The sequence below is a fragment of the Lepidochelys kempii genome, chromosome 9 (assembly GCF_965140265.1).
Source record: "Lepidochelys kempii isolate rLepKem1 chromosome 9, rLepKem1.hap2, whole genome shotgun sequence".
Classification (NCBI taxonomy): domain Eukaryota; kingdom Metazoa; phylum Chordata; order Testudines; family Cheloniidae; genus Lepidochelys; species Lepidochelys kempii.
In genome coordinates, this window is record NC_133264.1 from 85,630,516 (window position 1) to 85,643,518 (window position 13,003).

At 41.7% G+C, this 13,003-nt stretch overlaps 1 protein-coding gene across 2 annotated transcripts in view; it reads right to left on the reverse strand.

Moving 5' to 3' along the window:
• GAB3 (GRB2 associated binding protein 3) overlaps positions 1–13,003 on the reverse strand; it is a 105,218-nt gene that overhangs the window by 61,941 nt on the left and 30,274 nt on the right. Inside the window, exon 2 of one of the 2 annotated variants that reach the window (XM_073361256.1) lies at positions 10,367–10,554. The exons of the other annotated variant lie outside the window; for it this stretch is intronic. The gene's annotated coding sequence lies outside the window, so the exon portion shown is untranslated. The remainder of the gene's footprint in view (positions 1–10,366; positions 10,555–13,003) is intronic. 2 annotated transcript variants of the gene reach the window in all.

Genomic DNA, 13,003 nt, shown 5'->3' on the forward strand with positions numbered 1-13,003 from the left:
CCCACACCCCCAGCTAGATTGCATGAATGCTCCCAGAGCCACTCATGAATCCCACAGAGAAAGGCACCAGAGCCAAATCCTCCCCAGCTCCCAGCACTGTACCTCAGGAATATACCATCTTGCACTGCTCAAGATGGGCAATGCAAATTTATTAATTGGTTAACCACTTCATCAGTGGAAAGTGGATATACACCAGCCTTTGCAAACCTGAGCAGTTTTGCCACACACTTCATACAAACTCACTGGTAAAGATAAACAGTTAAACAAATTGATTGACTAAAAAAGATAGATTTTAAGTGATATTAAGTGACAGGCAAAAAGCCATTAGTTACCAAAATAAAATAAAATATAAGCACGCAGTCTAAACTCTCAACCCGAGTAGACTGGGCAACATCTAAATTAAGCAGTTTTTCTCACCCCACTGGATATTGCAGTTCATAGTACACAGATTTCACCTTTGAAATATGGGCCAGTCTCCTCTGCTGGAGTCTTAAATCTTCTCAGCGTCCTCGTTGCTTGCAGTATAGGTAGGGGCAGGAGAAAGGCCAAGCATGTGGCCGCTGTCTTCTGTTTTATACTCTCAGTCCCACGTACTTGGGGAGCACAAGTCCAGGCATGTTTGGGGGCATTGCTGAGTCTCCAGGCAAGGTTGAGCAATTCCCCTGGTGTGGCCTCATGCAGGTGAGTCATTGAATTGTAGCTCCTTTGCTGGACAATGGTTGTTGATGGGTTGTTTGACACCCCACCCGGATGTTGGTTACTTTCTTTCCTGTTGCCTCTGGGGAGCTAATATCTGGCTGATTCCCCAAGTTACAGCATATTTTAGTGACAGCCATACAACACATTTCTCATAACTTCATATGCATTAATGATATCCATATATGGACAGAGAAATGGTTTTCAGCAGATCATAACCTTTCCCCTGACATCTTACAAGGCACGCTTTATGTGTAAGATCACAATTATACAAAAATGAGGAATACGGGGGTTACAGGATGCTTCCCCCAAGGTACAGAATGTCACACCAACCCCCCCAAGTGACATAAGTTATACAGATATAAGCGTTTGTGTGCACAGCGCTGGGAGAGCTTCTCCCGCCGACACAGCTTATGCTGCTCGCAGAGGTGGTTTTTGTATGCCAGCAGGAGAACTCTCTCCAGTCAGCATAGACTTAGAGAGTGTCTTCTCCACACATACTGCAGTAGTTCACATAGACATGGCCTTAAAAGGAACAGTCACAGGGGAGTGGAGTAATTTAAATCAAAATAATTTAACTCGCTGATTTTAATAATGATTTAAATCAGCAAGCAGGAAACTTTCATTTAAATCATTGATTGGTTTGCATTGGTTTGCATTTGTACTTTTTAGTTATTTTCCTAAAGAAAGGTTGATTCTCATTAGTTGGTATAATTTCATACTTCTTTTTACTAACCAGGAGGAAATATCTATACACATTTATTTAAGCAATTATATAGCTAACATACATTTATTCAGATTGTTAATTTTTATTTTTATTATGTTAGAAAATGGTGAATGACACATTTCTTATTTACTAGATAATGAATTTTTAACTTTTGTTTTGTGTAAAGCTGCATTTGGATGGAAACTAGAATTCAATTAAAAATGAACAAAACCAGGATTTTAAAATCAATTATTATTATTTAAATAAAACTACCTCAAATGTGCTGGATACATAAGAAAAAAGTATGTTTATCAATGCCTGTTTTGTTTTTAAAACCAACTGATTTATTAAACAAAAGAAGTATTATCATGAGTAGCTAATTAATGGAACTGACTGTTTCTGGTCACCATGTCCTTCAAGATTTTAAAAGTAGTAGGTCTCCTCTTTTCTCAATTCATTTTTATTCATAGTTTGGAAAACTTTCCTGCTTTTTCAACTCCCACTCGGTTTCTCAACTTTGAATGAACTAATCATTGCACTGAACTAGTTCAATAAACTGAAATGAAGGAAATATTCTCTGCACCTGCAGAAGAGGCTACTGCTGTCAAAAGTGGTTTAGCACTTTAACAAACTCTAGTTCCAGATGCTTAGCCAGTGGCTTCCACATGCTTAGTGGTTTAAACTTCAGCAGCAAATATGTACTGAATGATATTTTTTACTTAATTTAAATTATTTTAATGGATGTAGTATAAGGTTAGTCCTTAACATTGTAACAACCTATGTCAATTTTACTTTTAAATAGGTTTATTATAAAAAAGAAAACTGAATTAAAGTAATTTAAAAAAACCTGATTTCTCTCCACCTTGAGTCAGAGTGCCATTAAACAACTTTTATGTCAGTGGAAGGGGTTAGCAGACATTTTTCAAAAATCCTTGTTTGTCAGCACTGATTTCACTATCTTTGAAATCCAGATTTGAACTTTATTATGGGACTGAGCTGGCCTCAGAAGGAACAGCAGGGAGAACAAATCTGAATGCCACTGGCATAACAGTGATCGTTCAAAGTATAACACCTAAAAATAGATGCCAAGAGGAACATATATTCAGGCCATGTTCCTTATATTTTGTATATGAGTCAGTTTATGAGTCAGTTTATATTTGAAAATGGTTTGGGGGCAAACAGTAACATACGTAGCATATTTAGATTGGCCTTGAAATGAGCACGAAGATGGAGAAACATTCTGTCTCCACGGGGCAATCACAGATTCATCTTCACTAAAGAAGAAGTACAGTAGTGACCCTACAATGTCATAAAAAGAAAAGGAGTACTTGTGGCACCTTAGAGACTAACAAATTTATTTGAGCATAAGCTTTCGTGAGCTACAGCTACAGTGGACTGAATGCATCCGATGAAGTGAGCTGTAGTTCACGAAAGCTTATGCTCAAATAAATTTTTTAGTCTCTAAGGTTCCACAAGTACTCCTTTTCTTTTTGCGAATACAGATTAACACGGAAACCTACAATGTCATGGCTCTTAAGGCCTTAATATCCCCTTTCATGGTAAAAAGCAGCATGCCAAATGTCCTGATGTGTGCAAGAAACCAATGCAACGCAGTATAGCGAGTCATACTGTAGCATTTTATGAGATTCTGCAGAAAAAACACGGACCTGTAAGCCAAACACCATAACACTCAGATATTTATTTATGAAGATTTAAACTAATGCTTGTATCCACCGATCTCCCAGTGCTTCATAACTACAGCAGTGATTATTTAATCCTAAATTTGCATGTGAGAGAGCTATTATTAATTCCATTTTACAGATGGAGTAACTGAGGGAAGCTAAGTGACTTGCCCATGGCCACACAATGAATTTGTGGCAGTTAGGTAAAGGCCCTTTGATACTCACTCCTATATCTTATCCACAAGGCTATCCATAAGGGTGGAGGGCCAGAGGGAATTGCAAAAAACCATTTCTTTAGAGATGTGAGAGGGCTAGTGAGTGTATAGTAGGGCCCGATTTTCAAAGATATTTAGACACCCAAAGAGCGGAGGGGAGCCTAGTGGGACGTTCAAAAGCACCCAAGCAGGTTAGGTGCCTAACTCCCATTACCACCAATTGGAGTTAGGCATCTAAATGGCTTGGGCACTTCTGAAAATCCCACTAGGCTCCTATCTGCATCTGAGGGCACAAAACTATCTTTGAAAAATCTGGCCCTTAATAACTAAAAATTGATCAGAAAGTTAATCTCAGGAATATTTTCACCAGCATTGCTCAGAAGGGCCATCTACAAATCAAATTGGCTAGTAATTGGCAGTCAACTAGCAATGTCATACTCATCGTATCATCTTGGCTCTGCTTTCAAAAGATAAAATATGGATCACTCTCCCCACTCCCCCTGGAAAAAAGACAAGCTCAGAATGCATCTTCCCAATAATTTATTCATGTAATATAATCAACCATGGAATCTGAGCAAGTTTGGCAGAGACATGATTTTCAGATCTGCTGTGGCTTTTGCTTGTAAGCATATTTACATATAGTGATCGTCTGCTTGGAATTTCACCACATAAAGAGTTTTCAGTTTGCTTCTTTCAATCAACATCAAAATATGGAGGGGTTCGGTCACAGAGACCCCCTTGGGACTGTCACCTGATATGCTGAAATCACCTCTGAGCCCATTTTCCGTTGCCACCTTGGGACTCCCAAACCCTGCCTTGTTGAGCCAGACACGCTAGCCTGCTGCAACACAGACCCAGGTCTGGTCCATGCATGCCCCTAGAGCTGCAGACTTTAACTAAAAACTGCTCAGCAAGTTACCTCTCTCCAGGACCCAGACACCCAGCTCCCAGTGGAATCCAAACCCCAAATAAATCTGTTTTACTCTGTATAAAGCTTATACAGGGTAAACTCATGAATTGTCCACCCTCTATAACACTGATAGAGGGATATGCACAGCTGTTTGCTCCCCCAGGTATTAATCACTTACACGGGGTTAATTAATAAACAAAAGTGATTTTATTAAGTATAAAAAGTAGGATTTAAATGGTTTCAAGTAATAACAGACAGAACAAAGTAAGTTACCAAGTAAAATAAAACAAAACATGCATGTCTAAGCCTAATACATTAAGAAACTGATTACAGGTAAATCTCACCCTCAGAGATGTTCCAATAAGCTTCTTTCACAGACTAGATTCCTTCCTAGTCTGGGCCCAATCCTTTCCCCTGGTACAGTTCTTGTTAGTTCCAGCGCAAGTGGTAACTACAGGATTTCAAATGACTGGCCACCTTTGTTCTGTTACACCCCCTTTTATAACTTTGGCACAAGGTGAGAATCTTTTGTCTCTCTGGGTCCCCACCACTCCTTCAAAATGGAAAAGCCCCAGGTTTAAGATGGATTCCAGTATCAGGTGACACGATCACATGTCACTGTAAGACCTCATTCTCCATTCTTTCAGGGTTGGCCTGCACATACTCAGGAAGGTTTGCGAGTAAACAGAGCCAATCACAACCAATTGTCCTAGTTAATGGGAGCCATCAAGATTCCAACCCACCATTAATGGCCCACATTTTGCTTAGTTACAATAGGACTTCAGAGTAATACTTCATATGCCTAGCTTCAAATACAAGAATGATACATTCATACAAATAGGATGAACACACTCAGCAGATTATAAGCTTTGTAATGATACCTTACAAGAGACCTTTTGCATAAAGCATATTCCAATTACATTATATTTACACTCATAAGCATATTTCCATAAACATATGGAGCGCAATGTCACAGGAGGATTTTTTTTTTAAAAAGAGTAAAATTAGTTGCAAAACCACTTACAAGTTTTTTGGTATTTTTTTTTCAAATTAAATTAAGCGTTAGGGGCTTTTAATGGGAGTTCACTGTTTCAATATCTAACTTCCTGGCCAAAGACAGGCAACCATCTTGCTTGTCTCATAGTCTATAAGTAGAGGAACAAATGCAAGAAATGCTTGGAAGTGCTTGCACAAGGTCTCCTCTGATTTACTGGAAACAATCCACAAAACATTAAAAAATTACTTGGAGAACATTAACTTGGCAACTTTTAGAGCTTCTGGCCTCATTGATAGTGCGGTCTCGCTTTTTTAAAGAAAAAAAAACACATATGAGACTATTTAATTCCATGAGTTTGTTATTTATACAGACTGAGGCATATGCATTATAAGAGGACTGAAGGCTAAGGCAGCACTATTACAGTTATGAATGTATCCCACATATTGCACCAACAGAGAAATATTTAAAACAAAAAACAAAACACATTTCAAGGAGCGTTTTTAGCCTATCTGGGGGCAGGAGTTGAAGAATGTGTCTACTTCATTGGCTTCTTCTCAGTCACCAGATCCAGCACAAACTTATCCCACTAGTATTCAAAACACTCCATGGGATGATTTTATCCTACTTCTCCGATCTCCAGCTACCACTGCACCTGCTTACTTCGTCTCCTGTCATCTTGGAGCCCAATTCTCCTCTCACTTGCGGCCCTATTAAAGTCAATGGGAGTGTTTCTAGGTAAGACTCTTACACATTTTGAGCCTGATGCAACTCCACTAGGGCAGATCCTCAGGCCATTTACACCAGGTGATAACCTGCCCCATTGTTTTCTAAAGTAGTTATGCCAGTGAGAGGAGAATCAAGCTCTTGGGCTCCCCACTTTTGCCTCTCCATGATCTGATGTGGGGCTATAAGTCACTCTTTGACTTGTGTTGCTCCTCCCTTTCTTTCTCCCTAGGAGGCACTGAATCCTCTCTCTAAATCTCATCTGAAAACCCATCTACTCTCTTTACCTTTTGACGGACTCTCTAAAGCATTTTTAAACCTAGTGAAAGCTATATACAAATCAAAGCCAAGATAGTGTATAAAATATCACCAGTTGGATGGCTAGCTGTCTGATTTGCATCTGCAAAACCGGAGGCCAAATCTTTGAAAGTTTAGCTCAGAATAGGTTGCATATCTTTCTTCATATTTATACTGTGTTCCTCATCATGTACAAGAGCATCTATAACAGAAAACTTGCACTGTGAAACAGCTAGAAAAAAAAGTCCAGAGCACTCTATATTCCTACACTACAAGTAACAGAAGGCCAGATTCTGCTGTCCATTATGCAGGTGTAAATCTGGAGTGACTCTAATGGAGTTAGGCTTATACTGGAGTATATCACTGCTGAATGTACTAGTGTAGATGAGAACAGAATCCAGAGCAGCAATAAAAACAAAACAGAGCACTCAACAGATATTCCTGTCTGTTCCACTGCTGATGGGGAGTTTTTAAATGGTGACATGCTGCAGACATGGTTCAGATCACACAACGTTCTGGCTCCTAATTGTATGAGATTAAATTCAGGGCAAGGTAAATAACTGAGCTATTTGAATTTTACTAAAGAATTCAGAATATAAACTAAAAGATCAGATTAAGAGGATGGTGCAAGAGCATTCAATACTTTAAACCATCAGTACCAAGAATTTTTAAATCAATGTGGTTCTATTGAATGTCAGTACAGGAACTTATCAGAAGTAATATCCAGCCTGATCCAGTTCAAGGGAAGTCAGTGGGGGTTGAATCTGACCCCTACTGCACTCTTGGAGCATGAGAATAATGTAAAGATGTGAAATTCTCCCCTGTGCAGGCCAGCAAAAGGCCTATCCATCACTTAAGTCCACCTTAAATTTTGTTTGGAGCACTGAACTAATACAGAGAGCTTGTATGGCCCCTCTGCACAGAGGTGAATTTCACCTCTGCTGTCTGCCACATTCTGGATGTGCAGCATCAGAAGCGAAGTGCTCAGGTGCTCTGGAAAACGGTGACAATATAACTGCCAAAACAACCACATGCACAAGCAGCTCAAACCCTTTGCTGCTGTGCCGTGGTTTCACCCTGACAATATTGTGTAAATGGCAAGAAGACTGCAAGAGTAAGCCTGAGGTGTAGCAGAATAACCTCTCCGCAAGGCATGCTCGCCAACGGGCTGATCACGGAGATAAGGAATATTGCCAAGCATTGTTCATAACCTTTAACTTACAAGTAATGGAACCACAAGTGAATCAGTAAAGATCATCAGTAAAGATTGCATATGTTCCTGTGTCGTCAAGTCTTTCCTCTCACCATCTCAATTTGCATGGTAGACAAATGAAGCACGGCGCTGTCATTTTGAACTTAGACATACAAATTGACCAAACCCAGGGAATAGAGACATAGTATTATATATTGCCAACCATGTGACAAGATGTGCAGGCTTCCTATTCATCAGTATGAGGAACTTGCATTAGATCCTGTCTGACAATTAAAGAATCAGTAGAGACAGGATAAACCGGTTATGCTAACCTAACTTACCTAGTTCGTTTTCTTAACTTGAACTAATATTTTTCCTTAATCTTTGCTTATGAAAGGGCAAAGATCTGTATGTGCGTGGGAGGGGGGAAGCTATGCACACACACGTGCTTCAGAGGTAGAAAATGGTCCTGTTAAAAGTCCAAATCCTACTCTCCTTTGTCCTTACTCTCATAAGTTTCTCTGAATAAAGACTGCAAAATTGGGCCCAAGCAGACAGGCTTTATTTTCTACTAATTAAGCCAATACCATGATGGATGAAACATTACAAATCATATGAAAACTGTTCCAAACTAAAGCAACGGATTATATTTACGTGTCAGTCTTAATGAGCACAGGTTACCCTTACTGCAATATCATTTTAGTTGCATGTTTCTGTAGAGTGCAAATTCTGCAAATCTTACTCAAACGGAGTCTCACTTCCTCATTTAAGTAGTCCCATTGAAGAAAATGGAACTACTCATATAAGGGTTACTCACATTGAGTAAGTGTGTCTTCACTAGAGAAAAGGGTGTGTTTTTACTTTGTGTTAACTAACGAATGGTGATATCCTAGTGAAAACAAAGCAGTTTGTAGTTTTCACATTGCTTGGAGGGATGGATTAACTACAGCAACAGAAAAACCTCTGCTGTTGCCACAGGAAGTGTCTCAGGAGTGCCTATAGTGTAAAACATGGCCTGAACCATAAGTATTCTACGTCTCCTATGGATCTAGGGGCCAGGAAATGGCAGCAGGATTTATTTCAGGCTTAAAGGCCCCATTCCGGAATCCCCATTCCAAGATGTAGTAGAAAGGAATGGAATTGAATGGATAGAAACTGCAAAAACACCAGCTGATGTTTGTTTGTCATTTATTCTGCCTGTGGTCGTTTGGCCTTTTCCATGGGGATTGGGGTTGGTAGCTCCCATGCTTCCTGCAGCCTAGAGAAGGCTAAGGCAGCAGTTGTGTGAATTTTTAGGTTTAACCACTAAAACAACTGAAAGCAGCATGCAAGGTGAAGGAGGCTGGTTGGTGGATGCCAAAAGAAGCAAAACTACAGGCCTAGAAGTGGGATGGAGCTAGGATCATTTACATTAGCTAAGGATCTGCCCCAAAGCATCCAGCCCTTACGTGAGATCAGAACTTAGTTATGGCCAGATGCTGTGAGGACAAGAGTTTTCCAACAAAACTGTGTTCAGTAAGGGGGAATTATTACTTGAATTTACATAAGAGTCAAGCCACTATTTCTATATAATAATAGACTCCTTCCAGTCCCACTGAATTGATTCTCTAAACCATGGAATCTGCACTACATAGCATGACAAACTGATTGAAAAGCTGAGCAAGCCCTGAAGTTATTGACAGCTGAATGTATCATATAGTTTAATAGGGGTGTGACAAAGTCAGACCTCACAGCTGTAAGAGAGTCGTCTTATAGGTTTCCGGAAAGTGGGCAGGCACAAGCCCACCCACAGCTACAGGCCCCTCCCCCAGCCTAAGTGGAGGAGCGACTGAGCCTGGGACTCAAACAGATATGGGAGACAACAACAACAACAACAACTGGGACAGGTGTGAGGGTCAAAGGTCAAAAATAGGGAACACCGAGCAGAGAACCCCAGACAGTGCCCACTGCTCCTCAAAGATGTCAAGGGAGTCAGTGGATGCGGCCCAGATTAACTCTGCCTGGATACGTGAACAGAGAGGAACGGAAATAGGCCCCAAAGTCACAGGGAACCCCCTCAGTCAACATCCTTTCCCTGGTATTATAAATGGGCCAATTTGGCCACCACTAGGAAGAGGCTGACGAGGAGGTCTCACGACTTCGTGGGGCCATGGATGGGGTGTGCATAGATTAGAAGGTGCAGGGAGAAGTGCAGCCAGAACCATTAGACTAGGTTCAGGAGGAGCCAGAAATGTAAGAGAATGGTAGAAGGCAAGTATGTCAGCCCTAGAATGGTAAAGGCCCTTTGCCCCATGAGTTGAAAAGAGGTAACCTCAAGCCAGCTAGGGACATCTGAGTCCAATTAAGGACTGCCTGTAACCTTTAAAAACCCCTCTCTCATGGGAGGAAAGGAGGAGAGGCAAGCTGCAGCAGGGCTAGTAGCAGCAGGTTGAAAAGGCTTCTCCAGGGTGGAAGGTTGCTCCCCTCCCTATCGGGGAAGCAACCAAGCTAATTGCCTGTTTGAGGAAGGAGTGGCACCCTGGGGCCTGCATACCTGAGCAGTACCCCAAAGAGGGGACAGGTAAAGATACTCCTTTTTTGTGCATTATGAATTTGCTTTTTTGGTTTGGCTGAAGAGTACTCCTTGGGCCTACCCTGAGGCCCACCTTGTGAATACTGAAAAATAAAACCCAACTGAGAAATAAAAACTCTCCAGAGTGGGACTGATTTACCCCAGCCCCCCACACCCCAACCCATAGCCTGGCGAGGTGGAGGAGGTGCCTTGCCACAGGAATTTCCAAAGAGTGGTGGGATAGAGCCATAAAGGTCTTGTGAAGGCCCAGTAAGCTATGTAACTCTCTGATATCTCACCTCTTCGCCCCACACAGCTAATAGATACTGCAGTCTTATCATACTTGTGGTCTTGAAAACAAATTAGATGCTAAGCACTAGAAGAAAGTTGTCATTACCAGTTCTTTGCTAGAAGTTCAGCAAGTCAACATTCTTGTTGAATAACTGGATCATTAGTGAACGTTTCCCCCTTTCTCTTTCACTGACTCCCTGAAGTGCGGCTCTGGTATTTGCTGACTAATTAAGAGTGCTCCGTAGCATGTTTTCCAAAGCAGAGAAGCACAATGCACGGCTCAGCATTTTTAATCTGAAGACAAAAAAGTAACACACTTTATTAATCATCGGATAGATAGCAACTTGAAATGGAACGGGTTTTTAAAATGTTAGAGGAATACTTGTAAAAACAAAACCAAACCCAAACCACTCCCCTTGTCCGCTGTCCCCCACAGAGACAGGGACTCTCCCCCCATGCACAAATCACTGGTCCTGGTCCTGCCCCCTTTGATGTCAATAGCAAAAAATGCATTTTTCAGTTGAATTCAATGGGAGCAAGATGAAGCCTTTGGATATAGCGCTGGGAGACATTTTTCTTGGCTGAAATTTTACTGAAATTTATATCACTAAAGACTATTCACATGAGTAAAAGGTCACAGGCCGGGATCCTTCATTTGTCTCATACTCGGTGGAAGGAATTATCAGATTGCCGGTAGTGGGACCCGTATATGCAGAACCATCCCTTGGGTAGGGCGAATTGGGGTGACCACTCCAGGCCCCACACTTTGGTGGGCACCGTGGGCCGGTGTCATTGGCCGGTGCGGTCGGTCCCGGAAGAGACGAATCCGTCACTTCTGTCCCGGGTCCCACATCCCTTAGGGACGGCCCTGCATATATGTTCTGCCTTATGAAGCCAGCTCTGAAGAGGTCTCATACACCTTTTAACTGAAACATTTTGGGTGTGTTCCTGCTGTTTTCATGGGGTATGTCTACACTGAAATGCAAGTCCAGGGTTTGAACTCGGGCTCAACTCTAACCCAGGACTTGGACCCAGGGCCCCACATGGGTGGAGAGTCTGAGCCTGAGTCAAGCTAGGACCCCAGCATTCAAACCCTATTGCTTTGTGTTGTAGACACAGCTCCACAGAGCTCGAGCTCTGGAGGTATGTCTTCACTTCATTAACACATCCACGGCTGGCCTCTATCAGAGAACTCAGGCTTCTGGGGTTTGGGCTGTGGGGCTACAAAATTGCAGCATAGATGAGCCAGAGCCCTGTCTCCAGTCCAAGCCCAAATGTTTACGCTGCAATTGTATAGCCCTGCAGCCTAAACCCCGCAAGACTGAGTCAGCTGATGGAGGCCAGCTGCGGATGTTTTAATGCAGTGTAGGCATACCCTAGGAATCCGCCAAAAGCATCCCACAATCCCACGGGCCAACTTCCTTTGTCATCTGGACAGTCAAGTTTGGGGGACAGTCAAGTTTTCCCACACTGCACCAAAAACAAAGGGTTAGAATATCCACATTTTGGGAGGGCGCTAGGAAGTCTGGGATATGGATAGCTGGAAGTGCCCCTGGACAGTGCACTGTAGACATTGGAGCCCCAGGCTGGGACTCAGGTTTCAATAATTCCTAACCTGTGGTGAGTGTAGAGTCTCAAACCCTAAATAAACAAACCCGGGATCTACTAACGTGAGTTCTAAAAACCCTGGGCTTACACTGGCGTGCAGACATGCCCATGGAGGCAAAAGTCACATTCAGATCAATGGGAATTTTGACTGAGTGAGGACTGCAGGCCGAGGCCCACTGAGAGAAATTGATATTACCACAAAATAAGAACAATGCCAAACAAGATCATCTGAACTGAACATGTTTCCTACTGTTGACAGTTCTATTTGGCTGTGTACAGCAACAACAGTTTTAGGTTCCTTAAAAGTGACTAGCCTGATTGCTGGACTTGTTGAACCATGCAATTTTCCAGATGGTCACCAGTACTTCAAGCTGTGGAAAAAACCACAGTCAGATAGTTGCATTCTAACTATTCTACCTCACAGGTATGTTATGGAAGAAAACCCCATTTTAATTTCATGATGCATTTCATTATTTCTTATTTAATTGCTTTACTATAAAAATGTATGATGTCCTGAGGGTTCATCTTATTTATAATAAAATAATAAATTATAGTAATATATTTTAATGCATCTTTCTGCTTCCTCTCACTAGAACACTTGTATCAGAGGAGGTTTAATTCGCCATTTCCCTAGAACGGAACATTTCACTTCTACTCATAGCCCTGTAGCTTGAAAGACAGTTTGGGCAGCATTATATCAACTATTTTTCCCCAGAGTTTAGTAGTTTTTGTCTATTGTATGTAAAGAACTTGCTTTAGGATGACAGTTAACATTACACCAAATTCTCTGACCAATATTTCCTCCAGAAGCACCAGAATGCATCACTCTCATTGCTTAGCGCCCATCAGCAGTACAACAAACAAATAGCACCATTAGCAGTGTCACTCACTCACATACCGCTTTATGGAAACCCTGCTGTCTGTGGGAATTCATGGCTCAGGGGATGAATAGGACATTAACTAGCTAGGTAGTTAGTTCAAAGGCAAGCTAGAATGAAAATGACAGAAAGTGGCTACTACTGGACTATATGAAATGAGTTTGGTGGTCACGGTCCAGTTTCCATCAATAAATTTGTTAGTCTCTAAGGTGCCACAAGTACTCCTTTTCTTTTTGGTAGGCTAACCCAGGGGAGAC